The 16,688-nt window shown below is 35.2% G+C and overlaps 1 protein-coding gene across 1 annotated transcript in view; it reads left to right on the top strand.

Moving 5' to 3' along the window:
* Window positions 1-3,955: 3,955 nt before the first annotated feature.
* LOC110031599 (protein TONSOKU-like) overlaps window positions 3,956-16,688 on the top strand; it is a 32,161-nt gene continuing 19,428 nt past the window's right edge. Inside the window, exon 1 of the mRNA XM_020734870.1 lies at window positions 3,956-4,111. The gene's annotated coding sequence lies outside the window, so the exon portion shown is untranslated. The remainder of the gene's footprint in view (window positions 4,112-16,688) is intronic.

The following is a 16,688-nucleotide window of genomic DNA, read 5'->3' as shown; positions in this document are numbered from 1 at the left end:
TATGCGTCACTTTATTTTACATATGTAAAAATCATGAATTCAAAAGATCTTGGCTATTATGTACTTTTCTTTTGAAATTTGTGTATAAAGTTGAAATATGAATTTTCTAACATGCTCGATTGGTTCAGATTGGATCAATGTTGGTACATTTTGGTCCGTCTCGTTAAGCCAGTGAGTTTGAGTATAAGTTTATTGAAATCATAACTTCCTGTAACTTTTTTTAAAAGTTTGAACATTTATTGTTTGAAAGATTACTTCAACATATGTGTCACACCTCAAAAATTGAATCAGACAATGAAGATTAGTTGGAGGCTTATCAACTAACAATGAGAATATTGGCAGACAAATTTCAGTATTTGGTCATGCATTAATTTTATATTTAACGAAGAGAAATTTTTTATAAATGTTATTTTTAAATGAAGTTATAAATTAAAATTCATAAAAATAATAATATATTATTAAAATTCAACAATATTTTTGTAAGAAAATAGATGGGCCTTTGTGGCATGTGCTATGAAATAGTGCTCTTTCGAATCACTTCGTGACTGGCCAAGGACCGGACCGCACAAGGACTCATCACCTGCACAAACAAAAGGATTGGCAAGCTGGCGATCCTCGTGCTCCACAAAAACGAGATCCGCACCCTTCATTGGAATCCAATCGAACGCTCCATATTTACATCCGCTGCATCCCAAAATTTCGAACTAATCAGCTTGCGCTCTTCTCCAATCTCATCCACCTCTACTTCCTCTTCAACAGAACCCTAGACCTAAAGTTTCACTCCCGAATTCCTCCGTTCTTCAGCTTCATGGCGAGGAAAAAGATAACTGCTCGAATGTATACAGCCGGCAAGGCTCCGCTCAAGCAACTGCAGGTTAAGAACGTAACATGGTCTTCTCCGGCGACCGGCGGCGTCAAAGAAGCCCCACTGTTTCTGTACCGGAACCGTGGCTCTAAGAGAGATCAGGAAATACCAAAAGAGCACGAAGTTTCTCATCCGCAAGATTCCATTTCAGAGGTTGTGCGTGAAATCGCACAGGACTTAAAGACTGACCTCTGCGGTGAAACGGCTTAAGTGATTTTAAGTTTAGTTATTCTACCTTCTAGATTTAGTTTGGGGTTTATGCTTTAATCGATTAAGAAATGCGTACGTTAGATCTTTTTTTTTTTAATTACCTTTTTCTTTCTTTCTGGTTGAAACGTAACAAACCTTATTTGAAGGTAAGAAACCTTATGGGCAGCGTTGTTTGTATTAGTTAAGTTTGTTATGAAGATGGGAATTAATGCAATTATCTTATGATTACTGATCTGATTGTATGACATTGTTGCAGGGGCTCTTGTGTTAGTCTATCATTTCTGGTAATTCCTGAATATATGAATCATGTTGTGGAATTACCAGAAAGTTGAATCATGTTCTATTAAACGCTACTGGATCCAACTTTCAGATTTACATGACTATGATTCTATTCTATTGAGTCTTGACTATGAAATTTAAAAACGAAGGGATGATAAACAAATACGGAAGATTTCCTTAACAATTAACAGTTGTTGCTTCTATTACTTGCGGTTCAATGTTTGATGAAATGGTATCTGAATTTAGGTTTGATCAGATGCCAATTGTTGTTTAATTGGAGCAGTGTTAGTATTATTTATTGTAATTGATTTAGAATCAATTGCGAACTAATTTTGTACTTTTAATGGGATTTTGTGGTGAATTATGACTCTTGAGATTTTAATTTGATTGCTTCGCACTAAATGACTTCATGTTTTCTATGTTGTGATGTTTTGCTTATGTAAGTAGTAGAGATGATTGCATTAATTACCCTTAATGACTTTTTTGTTAGGCGACTTCATACTTTCATTATGTCATCTTGGTTTTTGATATGTTTGGCCGCTAGTATGTTAATTCTTTATGTAATTTTGACACTTGTTTGTTTGTGTATGAATATTTTACAGAGCCTTGTTGAAGGAAAAGAAATGTATGAAAATGGTCGTGCAAGCGTTACTTTACTCTCAATAAGCTTTTGTTCTTGCTTCTTAAGTGATGTTTGTTGATCATATCCTACTTGCATTGTGCTGTTGAAATATCACATTAACATACATTGAATTCTAAATTTTGTTTGGCCCGTCTAGATCGTTGGGTGTCAATGAATTATTGCACTTCGGCTCGTGTATTTAAGAACATAGGCTTGTGCATAAGATTTATGTGATTAAATTGAATTACGGGGACGAAATTCTCTTAGGGTGAGAAAAATGTAATAACTTGAATGTATCTAATAGGGCTGTAAATTTGGCTCTTTGTTCACGCAATTGCTAGTTCGGCTCGTTAAGTAGGTTGCGTTCGGCTTGTTCGTTAAGCCTAACGAGCCGAACACGAACAAGTTTTTAAGCTCGAAATGTAAACAAGAAGAACACAAACAATTGTTTGTTTGCTTGTTATCGGCTCAAATTGGCTTGAAAATAAATAAATAAAGAATACAAAATAAATATTTATAAAATTAAATATTATAAATTATAATTAATTATTTTTTAAAAAAAATTAGCATATTTTATAAATGAAATTATATTATAATATATAATAAATTAGTTATAAGAATATATTAATATTAGTTATTAAATATTATATATTTAAATAATAATATATATAATATAATATATCTAATACTTAACCCTAACCGACGCTCCCCAATCCCCATTCGCCTCTCGATCCTTCTCCGTTTCGGCTGCCTTTCCCTTTTCCTCTTTGGTCGCGATGGCTTAGGGTTTGTCGTCCGTGTTCTTCTGCTAATATCTACTTCTATTCTCCTCGGTATTCTTGGGTCGTTTGCTCGCTATTCTTGCGTGGTTGCTGGATATTCTTGCTTGGTTCATTTGTTGCTTGTTTGGCTACCTACTGATATAAGAGAGTGTTATGAAATTTAGTTCGGCTATTGTGTATTTGTGCGGCGATTCATACAGGGTTAGGCGTTGCTGTCGTTGACAGCCCTAGCCTTTAGATCATAATTTTTTCTTTTTTTATGGACGAATTTGTGAAAACTTAAGAATACAAAAATAGTCACATCTATTTTTGTAAAGTTTTTTTTGAGATAACAATATATAAAGTTGCCTATGATGTTTAGTGCCTCTTGTTTTGATACTGTTATAGATCTTTACTACATTTGTAAATGACAAAGAATTGGGTTGTATGCATGCAAATGTCGGATGGTATAGATTTGGATAGGTGTGCTTATGTGTTACATAATTAATTGATGGGTTAAAAGCATATGTGATGATTTTTAAATTTACAATGCTTGATATTATGAGCATTGAGGTGGCATTACCAATTCATGCAGTTGTTGCAATGTGGCACTATAAGGCCTGAATCCTGAAAGCATTCTATCATTGTAGGTGGTTGTTTTGTTTACTAATTATTGTAAGGTAAGAAAGTTTATAGATCTTTGGTGAACAGGTGGAAAGTATATTGAATCCTGAAGCATTCTATTATCTTTGGTAAGCAGGTGGAAAGTATACTGAATCCTGAAGCATGTTACCTTTAAAAGTTATGCATGCATTTGTGAATTCATTTGACTTTCAAGGAATGTGTTCGGCTTGTTAAGCAAACGAGTCAAACAGGAACACACTTTTTGAGCTTGAAATACACTATAAGTGGAAACTTTATTTTTTTATATTTATTTATCTAAGATCTAAATAATATGCTTTTTATTGGAGATTTTCATAAATATCACCTGATTCTTAGGGGTGTAATTGTGTAAACGAGCCTTGTCGAAGCCCTAGCCTTTGAGGAAGATACTTTGTTGATAACTCGTAATCGATTCAAAAACCCTTTTCACTGTTCCCGGAATGGAATGGGAAGAGAAGACGATGATATCAGAGCGGCGAAGCTCGGATACAAGGAAGCGGTGGGAACCACGACGAAGAGGCGCGGTGGGCAAACATGATTGGAGCCCTCCTCAAGAGGAGGGGAGAGTACGTCGAGGCTCTAAGGTGGCTTCTAATCGATTACAAGGTATCAGCTAGGTATCTTCCTCAGAAGCAGCTCCTTGCTGCATGCCAGTCGCTTGGCGATCTCTACCTCCGGCTAGAGCGCTTTGAAGAAGCACTCCTCTATCAGGTTATAATTGTTTAAGGTTTAATTTACTCTCTATGTTTGAGTGTTTGTAAGTAGTGTTTACTAGCCTCTACACAGATTTAGAGTTTGAGAGAATTAATGGATATTGATTTGCTAGTCTTTGTAGCCAAATAGCAATTCGCCAAAATCTTAGGACCTGCTTGGGTCACTTTTTTTTAATGTTTTTATTAGAAAATAAAAACAAATGAGTTGGTTTTTAAATATGCATTTGCCAAAGGTTTCTGCACAATTCGTTGTAAATTTGGATATAGATGTTGCTGCCAAGTTCCTAGATAGAAATTCAGATCCGATAGCTACAGTATGGTCGTTTTTAGAAAGACAACCTCTGTTACATATTGATTAGCCAAGATCCACCATTAGCTAAGAAATGGTGCTCTTTTGAATCACTTGGTGACTTGCCAAGGACCGCACAAGGACTCATGACCTGCACAAACAAAAGGATTGCCAAGCTGGCGATCCTCCTGCTCCACAAAAACGAGATCCGCACCCTTCATTGGAATCCAATCGAACGTTCCATATTTACATCCGCTGCATCCCAAAATTTCGAACTTTAACAAGTCGCCACCTGCCTCACCCCATACCTACAAATAGGCATCTCCCGCTCTTCTAGCGGAAATAGCTGTAATCTCCATCAAGATTGTGTGAATCTAACCCTTTTGGAGAAGGTTTTTTAGGCTTAAAGGCTCAGATCACTCCTCATTCTTTTCCAAGCCTCAAGCTCTGCACAATTTGGGAAAGAATGGTGAGTGATCCGAGCCTTTAAGCCTAAAAACCTTTTCTCGGGGGTTGGATTCACATAGTCTTGGTGGAGATTGCAGCTATTTCCCCTAACAAAAATATGTAAAGCTTTTGCTCATAAAAATTTGAAACTCATCGGACTCAAAAATGTTTTGATTCTTAAAAGTGGGATTTTGGAGAGATCTATTTTCCAGTGAAAATCATATCAAAGATGTCTTGACATAAAAGTTGGGGGCATTTACATACATACCCCACAGAATTCCTATGTATTTACATATCTAACATCAACAATTTACTTTGTTACATTACTACCCCCAAATCTTTCATATCATGTCATAAATATGATCTTTTTTTTAACTTTTTTTAAAAAGTGAATTGTACATTTTCAGCCATTGATAAAATGGATGAATATATAAGAATCGGGTGGTATATATGTAAATGGCCCCAAAAATTGTGTTGAATGTCTTGACTCAAATGTAGTTATTAGATTTTCTTTGAGATTCGTGTAATATAGGCTGTCTTGAGTCAAATATAATCTCTATATTGCACTCACCTGAAAATAAACTATAATTTATTTTATCAAGATTTTGAAGTATATCATTAGAAATAAGAATCATATTTGAAATATAATTTTTCATTAATTTAATAGTAATTTGTTATTATCCAAAAATAAGAAATTAGAATTGAATTAATCTTCTAATTAAAACAAATAAGAAATTAGAGTTGATTAATTGTAGACAGCTACAGTTAAACCGATGATTAATAATGGCTGTCTAATTGCTTTTATTCTTTTACCTCTAATAGGGTTGGTAAGTTATTCATTTTCATTTTTTGATTTTATTTAAATATTTAAAAATTACACGTAAATTATATTTAATTTATGTATGTTAATTGAATGAGAACTTCAACAAATTAAGAAAAAAATAACTAAAATTTGAATGATTTCTTAGCTTTCGTATAAAATTATTAATAAATTATTTTACAAATAAAAAAAAAAGTAATTGAGGAACGAGATTACATGAGTAAGGTTCCTTATGCTTCAACTATTGGTTCACTTATGTATTCTATGGTTTGCACCAGACCTGATATTGCCCATGCAGTGGGAGTCGTTAGCAGATACATGAGTAATCCTGGAAATGAACATTGGGAAGCAGTGAAGTGGATCTTGAGGTACCTAAGAGGCTCTGCAGAAACTTGCTTGTGTTTCTCAGGAAAGAGTTCATAGGTACGGGGCTATGTTGATGCTGATCTAGCTGGAGACATTGATACTAGAAGAAGTACTACAGGATATATTTACACTATTGGTGGCACTGCAGTATCATGGGGCTCTAATCTGCAAAAGACAGTTTCGTTGTCTACTACAGAAGCTGAGTACATAGCGGTATCAGAAGCTGCAAATGAGATGATATGGCTACAGGGCTTCTTGAAAGAATTAGGCAAGAAGAATCAAATGGGCGTACTCTACAGTGACAGTCAGAGCGCTATATTCCTTGCCAGGAATCCAACATTTCAGTCAAGGACAAAGCACATTCAGATTAGGTATCACTTTATACGGTCATTGTTGAATGACAGACAGTTGTTGCTTGAGAAAATTTGTGGAAGCCAGAACCCTGCTGATATGTTGACAAAGGGTGTAACAATTGAGAAACTGAAGTTGTGCACAGCTTCAGTTAATCTTCTAGCTTGAAGACATGGGCTTTGAGTTGCAGAGGTGGATGATTCATGTTTGAAGGATGACGTCATCAGTAGAGGATATCAGTTTGAGGAGGAAGGATGTTGCTGTTTGTGAACTGGTCTCTAAGTGAGAGATTATTTGTTATATGGAGTCCGTTATAAGAAACGAAAAAAAATAATAATAATAAAAAAAGGTATAACTGCACGATTTCTTCCCTCCCGTCGCTCTCGCTCCTATTTTTCGCGAACCGCTCCTATTCGCGATTAACCTATCTCTCTCTCTCTCTCCCGTTCGCGATCTCTCCCCGTCCGTTCTCGATTTCTCCCGTCCCTTGCGTGCGAAAGAAGCCCTATCCGAACGATTCTTCTCTCCTCTCGCTCGCTCGCTGCAGTTTACTCCTCCCGTCACGTTCTTGAAACAGGAAGAAGATTTCTCCTTTGGATTCTTCTTGAGGCTTACGGGAGCAGAAGAAGGAAGAAGGAAAAGAAGAAGATAGTGAAGAAGAAGAAGAAGAAGATAGAAGATAGTGAAGAAGAAGGTGCAAGGTGCTTATTCTTGATTCTTCTTGTTGGCTTGGAGCAGAAGAAAAAAAGGATTTTTTTCTTGTACGTATTTCTTCTTCTTTGGTGTTCTTGCACTTGGGTGAATCTCGGTCAAAGAGAAAGAGCAAGTGAGAGATCCTTTAATTGTAGTTGTGATCAAACTGGTATAATTTCTTCAATCAGTAAAATCCTCTGCAACTCCGTGGATGTATGCAATTTGTCGAACTACGTAAATCTGTGTGTTCTTTTCTGTGTAATTTTTCTCGTGTTATTCACTTCGTAGTCGATCGTTATAAATATCAAAGTTACCATAACAGTCCTCACATTTTTTTAGCATAAAATAATGTTATGAAATAATATTTGATGTTTGTTTAGATTCGTATTTGATTTTTGTTCAGCACAATCATGCTACACTCATGTTTTTTTGGTATAGAATAATGTTTTGAAGCATGATTTGATGTTGTTTGGCCTCATATTTTTTTAGTATTAAAAAATTTTTCACAAGTATGATGGGATATTTTCTCCTAAGGGGCAACATGGTTTCCTCCGTTGACCGGCGGCGTCAATAAAGCCCCACCGCTTCCGTCCCGGAACCGTGGCTCTAAGAGAGATCAGGAAATACCAAAAGAGCACGGAGCTTCTCATCCGCAAGATTCCATTACAGTGGTTGTGCGTGAAATCGCACAGGACTTCAAGACTGACCTCCGCGGTGAAAGCGCTTAAGTGATTTTAAGTTTAGTTATTGTAGCTTCTAGGTTTAGTTTGGGGTTTATGCTTTAATCGATTAAGAAATGCGTACATTAGATCTTTTTTTTTCTTAATTACTTTTTTCTTTCTTTCTGGTTCAGCGTAACAAGGGCAGCGTACATTAGCTTACCATTTTCCCTTAATTACCAATTATCTTATGATTACTGATCTGATGGTATGTCATTGTTGCAGGTGCTCGTGTTAGTCTATCATTTCTGTTAATTCCTGAATGTATGAATCATGTTGTGGAATTACCAGAAAGTTGAATCATGCTCTATTAAACGCTACTGGATCCAACTTTCAGATTTACGTTACTATGATTCTCTTCTATTAAGTCTTGACCATGAAATTTAAAAACGAAGGGATGATAAACAAATACGGAAGATTTCCTTAACAATTAACCGCTGTTGCTTCTATTACTTGCGGTTCAATGTTTGATGAAATGGTATCAAAATTATGTTTTTTCTACTCTTGCATAAGTTGTAAGATTCTCCATCTTATAAGATCCGACAAGATCAGGATAAACGCTAAGTAAAATATGTTGCTGTCTTTGTTTATCTTCTGTCTCATGCCTGTTCACTGAGGGTGGAAATTCAAGTTGCATTTACTGCTATAGTCATATTGCTTTTGGTAATTACCACATGATCTTGGTAATGATCATTACTGCCATAGTCATATTGCTTTTGGTATTTACATCACGATCTTGGTAATGATCAAATTCCTCTTAAGGGAAAATGGTAAGCTATATGTCTTTCGTATTATGAATTAAAATATACATAACTTTATTCCCTGTATCTTAATGGGTTTACACCTAGTTTGGTTTCTCTGAGCCCAATACTTCTAATATTTATTAAGTGGATTTGCATACTGCGATTCTGTGGAAACCTCCAACTATATTATCAGTTTTGTAGATAAAAGTACTTGTAGGCATGGAAAGTTGGAGAAAATCTAATTAATGTCTTTCACATAATAAATGAAGGCAATCTAACTATTGCTTAAAGCCTTCCTTTGTTAACAAATACTTGATTTAATAGTTCTGAATTGAACCCATGATCTTCTTAAAGAAAAAAACTCAATTTTGATTTGTATGCAACATACCGTGCGTAGGGTGAGGGAAGTTTTAATGTGAATTCTGAGTTGCACTTTCGAAAATTTTTCTGTCGTGAGCGTTACCCTCTGTAAAGTATTATAAATGTAAAACACATATTGAAGTCACTACCTATTAGTAAAAAGACATGGCCAAGGCTTTACTGAAATACTGGCTGGAATTTTTGAAGCATATCAACAAGGACTCCTTTGTTCATATGCTCAACTTAAATCATGTATACAATATATAAAAGGTTCCAACATATTTAAAACCGCCACTGAATTAGAAAACCCACCAGCAATATTTAACAGCTATGGAAGAATGGAGAGTCCAAGTTTTTGATTCCCCATTTCTTTCTGCAATTTTTAGTATACTCTAGCAACCATATAACTTCCCAAAAATTCGAAAATTATAGCAAGCAAGTCTTAATTGGTCATAAAATTAAGTGAACTACCAATTACATGAGGTTTCTTTCATGAAAATTCAATCGATGAGGAGACATTGGAAGAGATAATAGAAGGTATTGTAATGTTTTGGGCAGAAAATCCATTGAATAGAAAAGATTTGAGCACACAGATATTTGAAAACACAATGATATTTCATAATACTGCACTTCTAAATGATATTTGGAGGCAGGAATTGTAATCCAGCCTGCTTCGGTGAAACATAGTGACTTTCAAACAACATAACACAAATGTTTTAACTAGACTATGTCCCAATCTGTTTCACTATTTGGCCATTACAAGCAAAAAATATTGTCTCATATAAATTTGTTTCACTATTTGGCCATTTCAAGCAAAAAAGATTGTCTTATATATCTTGTGGGCAATTCATCTGTGTGGGTGTAGGGTGTGCCTGCAACTTTAAGGTTATAAAACTTCCATCTACTACCATGAAATTTCTGGCATGCAAGGATGTTTTGATTGGATGTAACAATTGAATGTGAAAGTGTATTCACCAATTAAAAAAATTGGTATCCTATATTAGTAGTAATCTCATTAAATAGACCTTGTATTACATTAATTCACTGACACGAGACATTAATACAAAGCATATAAGATCAAGAGCACTCTGCAAACATGAGTCTACAGACTTTCTGACTTTATAAGGCATAAATCAGACAAAATATAGAATGATGATGTGCAACTGAAGATGAAATAAAAAAGGAAGGAAAATTTTCATGCATGCCACTCAATTCTTATGTATCTACACAGCTAGCACCTACACTTCAATTTCTACAGGAAAAAAAGGAAGGAAAATGTTTTACTGAAATACTTACTGAAATTATTGAAGCTTCAAGAGAGATTAGTTTGATGTTCATATGCTCTCCATGGCAGAATAAGATATCTGAGGCTATTCAAATCTCTAAAAAAATCTACATTGACTTCTTTTAACCAGTAAAAGACAGGCCCAATGTTTCATTGAAATACTAGCTGAAATTTTTTAAGCTTAATAAAAAAATTCGTTTGATGTTCATATGCTCTCCAAGGCAGTAAGATATATGAGACTATTGAGAATTTTTAAAATCTAAATTCCATTCTTTTGACCAGTTAAAGACAGGGCCAATGTTTAACTTTGAAACCCTTGCTAAATTTTTTTTAAGGTTAAAAAAAGGATTCGTTTGTTGTTCATGTACTCTCTATGGCAGAGAAACATATGTGAAATTATTGAAGACATCTAAGGTTTGCCACAAAAAATCCATGATTTACAACAAACAAAAGGTATGCAAGTAGATCTAACAGATCCTAAAAGAAGATCTCAAAAAAAAAAAAAAACAAAAAACAAAAAAACAAAACCGCCAACAGATAACAGGGTAGGGCAAAAAACTATACTCATCCCCTTTAGTTTCTACAATCATAACAATAACGGTGCATGCTAGAAGATTTACGGTGGTAGAGTAATAGATTATCTTCTTAGCGTTACACGAGAATTCAACACACATTAAGATTAAAAAAAAAAAACAAACGTTATATGTACTAGAAGTTTTTATGTGGAAAACTCGTAAATAGAAAAACCACGGTGTCTGACCCAGTGGACAGTGGAAGAGTTCCACAATAAAATGAAGATTATAGCGTGATCACTTGTCCCACAAACAAAAAAATATTACAAGATGTCCCAAGTTACAGTGTCGACGTGCAGATGAACATGTTGCAAGGAACGGGCTGTAACCGATAGCTATCGGCGGGTTATCGGCGGTGACCGACATATGATAATCGACAGTGGTCGGCGGTGGTTGACAACAGTCCACGATGATCAACGACAGTAGGGGTGATGCTGGACTTCAGCTCCTTTTCAAAGCTTCAAGCTCTTCCTCAAGCCCAAACTCTCTCTCCCCGGCTACAATTAATGATGAAATTTGAATCACTCTAATTGGACAGTTCGGAAAACTTCCTTTGATCATATAATGCTTGATAGACATTTGTCTGTCTTAATGATGTCAAAATTGAATGCTCTTTGGCTCGCTAGATTTTGTCTTGTCGAGATGCACGATTAGACTATAAGCTCGTTGAATTTGACATCTACTTGAATTTCCAAATATGTCCAAAAAACTTAAAAAAAACAGTTTAATGGCTTGATCAATGCTCGATTGGTTCAGATTTGATCAATGTTGGTACATTTTGGTTCGTCTCGACAAGCCAATGAGTTTGAGTATAAGTTTATTGAAATTACAACTTCCTATGACTTTTTTTAAAAGTTTGAACATTTATTGTTTAAAAAATTACTTCAACATATGTGTCATATCTCAAAATTTGAATCAGACAATGAAGATTAGTTGGAGGCTTATCAACTAACAATGAGAATATTGGCAGACAAATTTCAGTATTTGGTCATGCATTAATTTTATATTTAACGAAGAGAAATTTTTTATAAATGTTATTTTTAAATGAAGTTATAAATTAAAATTCATAAAAATAATAATATATTATTAAAATTCAACAATATTTTTGTAAGAAAATAGATGGGCCTTTGTGGCATGTGCTATGAAATAGTGCTCTTTCGAATCACTTCGTGACTTGCCAAGGACCGCACAAGGACTCATCACCAAACAAAAGGATTGGCAAGCTGGCGATCCTCGTGCTCCACAAAAACGAGATCCGCACCCTTCATTGGAATCCAATCGAACGCTCCATATTTACATCCGCTGCATCCCAAAATTTCGAACTAATCAGCTTGCGCTCTTCTCCAATCTCATCCACCTCTACTTCCTCTTCAACAGAACCCTAGACCTAAAGTTTCACTCCCGAATTCCTCCGTTCTTCAGCTTCATGGCGAGGAAAAAGATAACTGCTCGAATGTATACAGCCGGCAAGGCTCCGCTCAAGCAACTGCAGGTTAAGAACGTAACATGGTCTTCTCCGGCGACCGGCGGCGTCAAAGAAGCCCCACTGTTTCTGTACCGGAACCGTGGCTCTAAGAGAGATCAGGAAATACCAAAAGAGCACGAAGTTTCTCATCCGCAAGATTCCATTTCAGAGGTTGTGCGTGAAATCGCACAGGACTTAAAGACTGACCTCTGCGGTGAAACGGCTTAAGTGATTTTAAGTTTAGTTATTCTACCTTCTAGATTTAGTTTGGGGTTTATGCTTTAATCGATTAAGAAATGCGTACGTTAGATCTTTTTTTTTTTAATTACCTTTTTCTTTCTTTCTGGTTGAAACGTAACAAACCTTATTTGAAGGTAAGAAACCTTATGGGCAGCGTTGTTTGTATCTTATGATTACTGATCTGCGGTGTTTGTATTAGTTAAGTTTGTTATGAATCTTATGTTTGTATCTTATGATAACTCTGCGGTGAAACGTAACAAACCTTATGGGCAGCGTTGTTTGTATCTTATGATTACTGATCTGCGGTGTTTGTATTAGTTAAGTTTGTTATGAAGATGGGAATTAATGCAATTATCTTATGATTACTGATCTGATTGTATGACATTGTTGCAGGGGCTCTTGTGTTAGTCTATCATTTCTGGTAATTCCTGAATATATGAATCATGTTGTGGAATTACCAGAAAGTTGAATCATGTTCTATTAAACGCTACTGGATCCAACTTTCAGATTTACATGACTATGATTCTATTCTATTGAGTCTTGACTATGAAATTTAAAAACGAAGGGATGATAAACAAATACGGAAGATTTCCTTAACAATTAACAGTTGTTGCTTCTATTACTTGCGGTTCAATGTTTGATGAAATGGTATCTGAATTTAGGTTTGATCAGATGCCAATTGTTGTTTAATTGGAGCAGTGTTAGTATTATTTATTGTAATTGATTTAGAATCAATTGCGAACTAATTTTGTACTTTTAATGGGATTTTGTGGTGAATTATGACTCTTGAGATTTTAATTTGATTGCTTCGCACTAAATGACTTCATGTTTTCTATGTTGTGATGTTTTGCTTATGTAAGTAGTAGAGATGATTGCATTAATTACCCTTAATGACTTTTTTGTTAGGCGACTTCATACTTTCATTATGTCATCTTGGTTTTTGATATGTTTGGCCGCTAGTATGTTAATTCTTTATGTAATTTTGACACTTGTTTGTTTGTTTGTGTATGAATATTTTACAGAGCCTTGTTGAAGGAAAAGAAATGTATGAAAATGGTCGTGCAAGTGTTACTTTACTCTCAATAAGCTATTGTTCTTGCTTCTTAAGTGATGTTTGTTGATCATATCCTACTTGGATTGTGCTGTTGAAATTTCACGATAACATACATTGAATTCTAAATTTTGTTTGGCTCGTCTAGATCGTTGGGTGTCAATGAATTATTGCACTTCAATGACTTACGTAATGCTTAAATTTATGTTTGGACCGGAGAATTGGTGTTCCGATGCGGTGTGTATTCAAGAACATAGGCTTGTGCATTAGATTTATGTGATTAAATTGAATTTTGGGGACGAAATTCTCTTAAGTTGGGAAGAATGTAATAACTTGAATGGATCTAATAGGGCGGTCAATTTGGCTCTTTGTTCATGAACTGCTTGCTTGGCTCGTTGAGCAGGTCGCGTTCAGCTTGTTCTTGCTTGGTTTTTTGGTTGCTTGTTTGGCTACCTAGGAGTCATCTCTGAGTATATTTTCTCTAATATTTCATATCTATTCTCGGGATCGCCTCTTATCTTAAATTTTCTTAAATTTCTTTTAGATTTATTTAGATTTTTTGAATGAAACCTAGTTTTTTAGGGTTGTAGCAGTGAAATTTCGCATATTGAAATTTTTTATGAATGAGATCTGATATAAGAGTGTTATGAAATTTAGTTGGGCTATTGTGCATTTGTGTGGCGATTCATACAAGTTTAGGCGTTGCTGTCGTTGACAGCCCTAGCCTTTAGATCTTAATTTTTTTCTTTTTTTATAAACGAATTTGTGAAAACTGAAGAATACAAAATAGTCGCATCTATTTTTGCAAAGTTTTTTTTTAAATAACAATATATAAAGTTGCCTATGATGTATAATGCCTCTTGTTTGGATGCTGTTATAGGTCTTTACTACATTTGTAATTGACAAAGAATTGGGTTGTATGCATGCAAATGTCGGATGGTATAGATTTGGATAGGTGTGCTTATGTGTTACATAATTAATTGATGGGTTAAAAGCATGTGATGATTTTTAAATTTACAATGCTTGATATTATGAGCATTGAGGTGGCATTACCAATTCATGCTGTTGTTGCAATTTGGCACTATAACGCCTGAATCCTGAAGCATATTATTGTAGGTGGTTCTTTTGTTTACTAATTATTGTAAGGTAAGAAAGTTTATAGATCTTTGGTGAACAGGTGGAAAGTATATTGAATCCTGAAGCATGTTGCCTTTAAAAGTTATGCATGCATTTGTGAATTCATTTGACTTTCAAGGAATGTGTTCGGCTTGTTAAGCAAACGAGTCAAACAGGAACACACTTTTTGAGCTTGAAATACACGATGAGCGGAAACTTTATTTTTTTTATATTTATTTATCTAAGATCTAAATAATGTGCTTTTTATTGGAGATTTTCACATTCTTAGTGCCGAAGAAGCAGGAAGGGGCTCTGTGTGCTCGATCGCGAACGAAGGAGGAAGGAATGTCGAATCCGGGAAGGGCAGGGGCAAAGGGTTCGATAGCTATACGAGGGCAGCGGAGTAATTCGAAGAGAAGACGCGACAAGGGAACACGGCCCGCGGGGATTATCCCGCGGGTGACCTTGTTCACAGAATAAAAACCGCGATTGCCAACACGCTATTTAAACGTGTTAACGAAACAGTGAGACGAAATTTTCAAAAACGCCGTCGCTGTTTTAAGCTTGCCCAAACAGGCCCTTGGGAATCTTTACAAGATTTGGTATGCAACAAGTATCAAGGTGTTCCTTCACGTAAGCTTATTCTATTTATTCTTATTTTGTATACATGTAAACACGCAATATTGAATGGCATATATAAAAATTTTACATTGGGAATTATGTAGCAATGATCAGCTAATTTAAAAAAAATAAAAAATGAAGAGAAGAAGTATGAGAAGTACAATGCTTTTCTTTAGCTTATGCTATTTATTCTTATTTTCAGTTCGAGCTTCTTTTTTTTTATTATGGGAAGAATCTATAATTGTAGCTGCTTTTGATTTGAGAAAGTTTGGAAAAATCTGAGAGTCATTTAGAAATTTATGAACATTTATAATTTGATCGAGTATTATTCACTTGAAATTATTAAGTCATCCATCTCACTGTTTAGATTATCAATTACAATGTTACTTTTGTATGATTGATAAATGATCAAACATTTCTTGTTGAAATTTAAGTTGAGCAATCTTGTTTTTTTCAATCATATGTTTATGATTAAAAGATAAGTTAAAATTAAATCTTGTGCAAAAGTATCTCTCTCTTTGTAAAAGGATATTAGTCTGTTGAGAAAATAAGGGCGAAGAAAAACAGTAATCGACACAAATCCAGAAGAACACGGAGATTTAACGAGGTTCGGCAAAGATGCCTACGTCCTCGGGAGCAGAGCGGCGAGTTCCTTTCAATATTCAGAAAAGAGTTACAAAATAGATGATACCTCCTGGGGTTATTAACAGACGTATTTAGTAGACCCTAGGTGCAATATGTAATTACAACATTACCCATGTACCAAACCGCGGGGCTTTGCCCCCGCACCCCAACCCACGTAACTTCCCCATTTGGACAGATTCTTCTGCTCCGCTTCGCCTTCCGCTCCACTTCGATCCAGCGTCTGTCCTGATATGGTATATGAGCCATACCATAACATAGTCTATCCTTATTTATGTGTGTGTGTGTGAATATATACAGCGACACATAATTATTCATTTGATATTTGAATTGTTCTCTAACATCATATTTAAATTTATTATATAATATTGTCTGTTATTTCTGGTTTCAACTATGTTCTTTTTTTGTTTTTTTTTTTTCAATTTTAAGGTTCAAGTCTGATGTGGAGCGGTCGTTATTATCTCGTTATTTGAGGAACTTGGATATGCAAATAGGAAATACAACTTCTCATAAAAAGATGATATGAATGTGAAAATTGAAAGTTTAGGTGTTGTATACATGTAAACACACAATATTGAATGGCATATATAAAAATTTTGCATTGGGAATTATGTAGCAATGATCAGCTAATTTTGTCACCTCCCAAAAGAGCCCTTATGGGTGGTGGGCAGCCCAGGACTTAAATACTGCTCTTCGGCCCTACACCTAACCAATGTGAGACTATTTGTCCGTGACATTCTCCTCCACTCAATCACGTGACGCCTTCGTCACGGATCTGCTCCACCGAGGGTCCCC

Source organism: Phalaenopsis equestris, unplaced genomic scaffold (genome assembly GCF_001263595.1).
Source record: "Phalaenopsis equestris unplaced genomic scaffold, ASM126359v1 Scaffold000840, whole genome shotgun sequence".
Lineage (NCBI taxonomy): Eukaryota > Viridiplantae > Streptophyta > Magnoliopsida > Asparagales > Orchidaceae > Phalaenopsis > Phalaenopsis equestris.
This window is presented reverse-complemented; position numbering and strand designations above follow the sequence as displayed.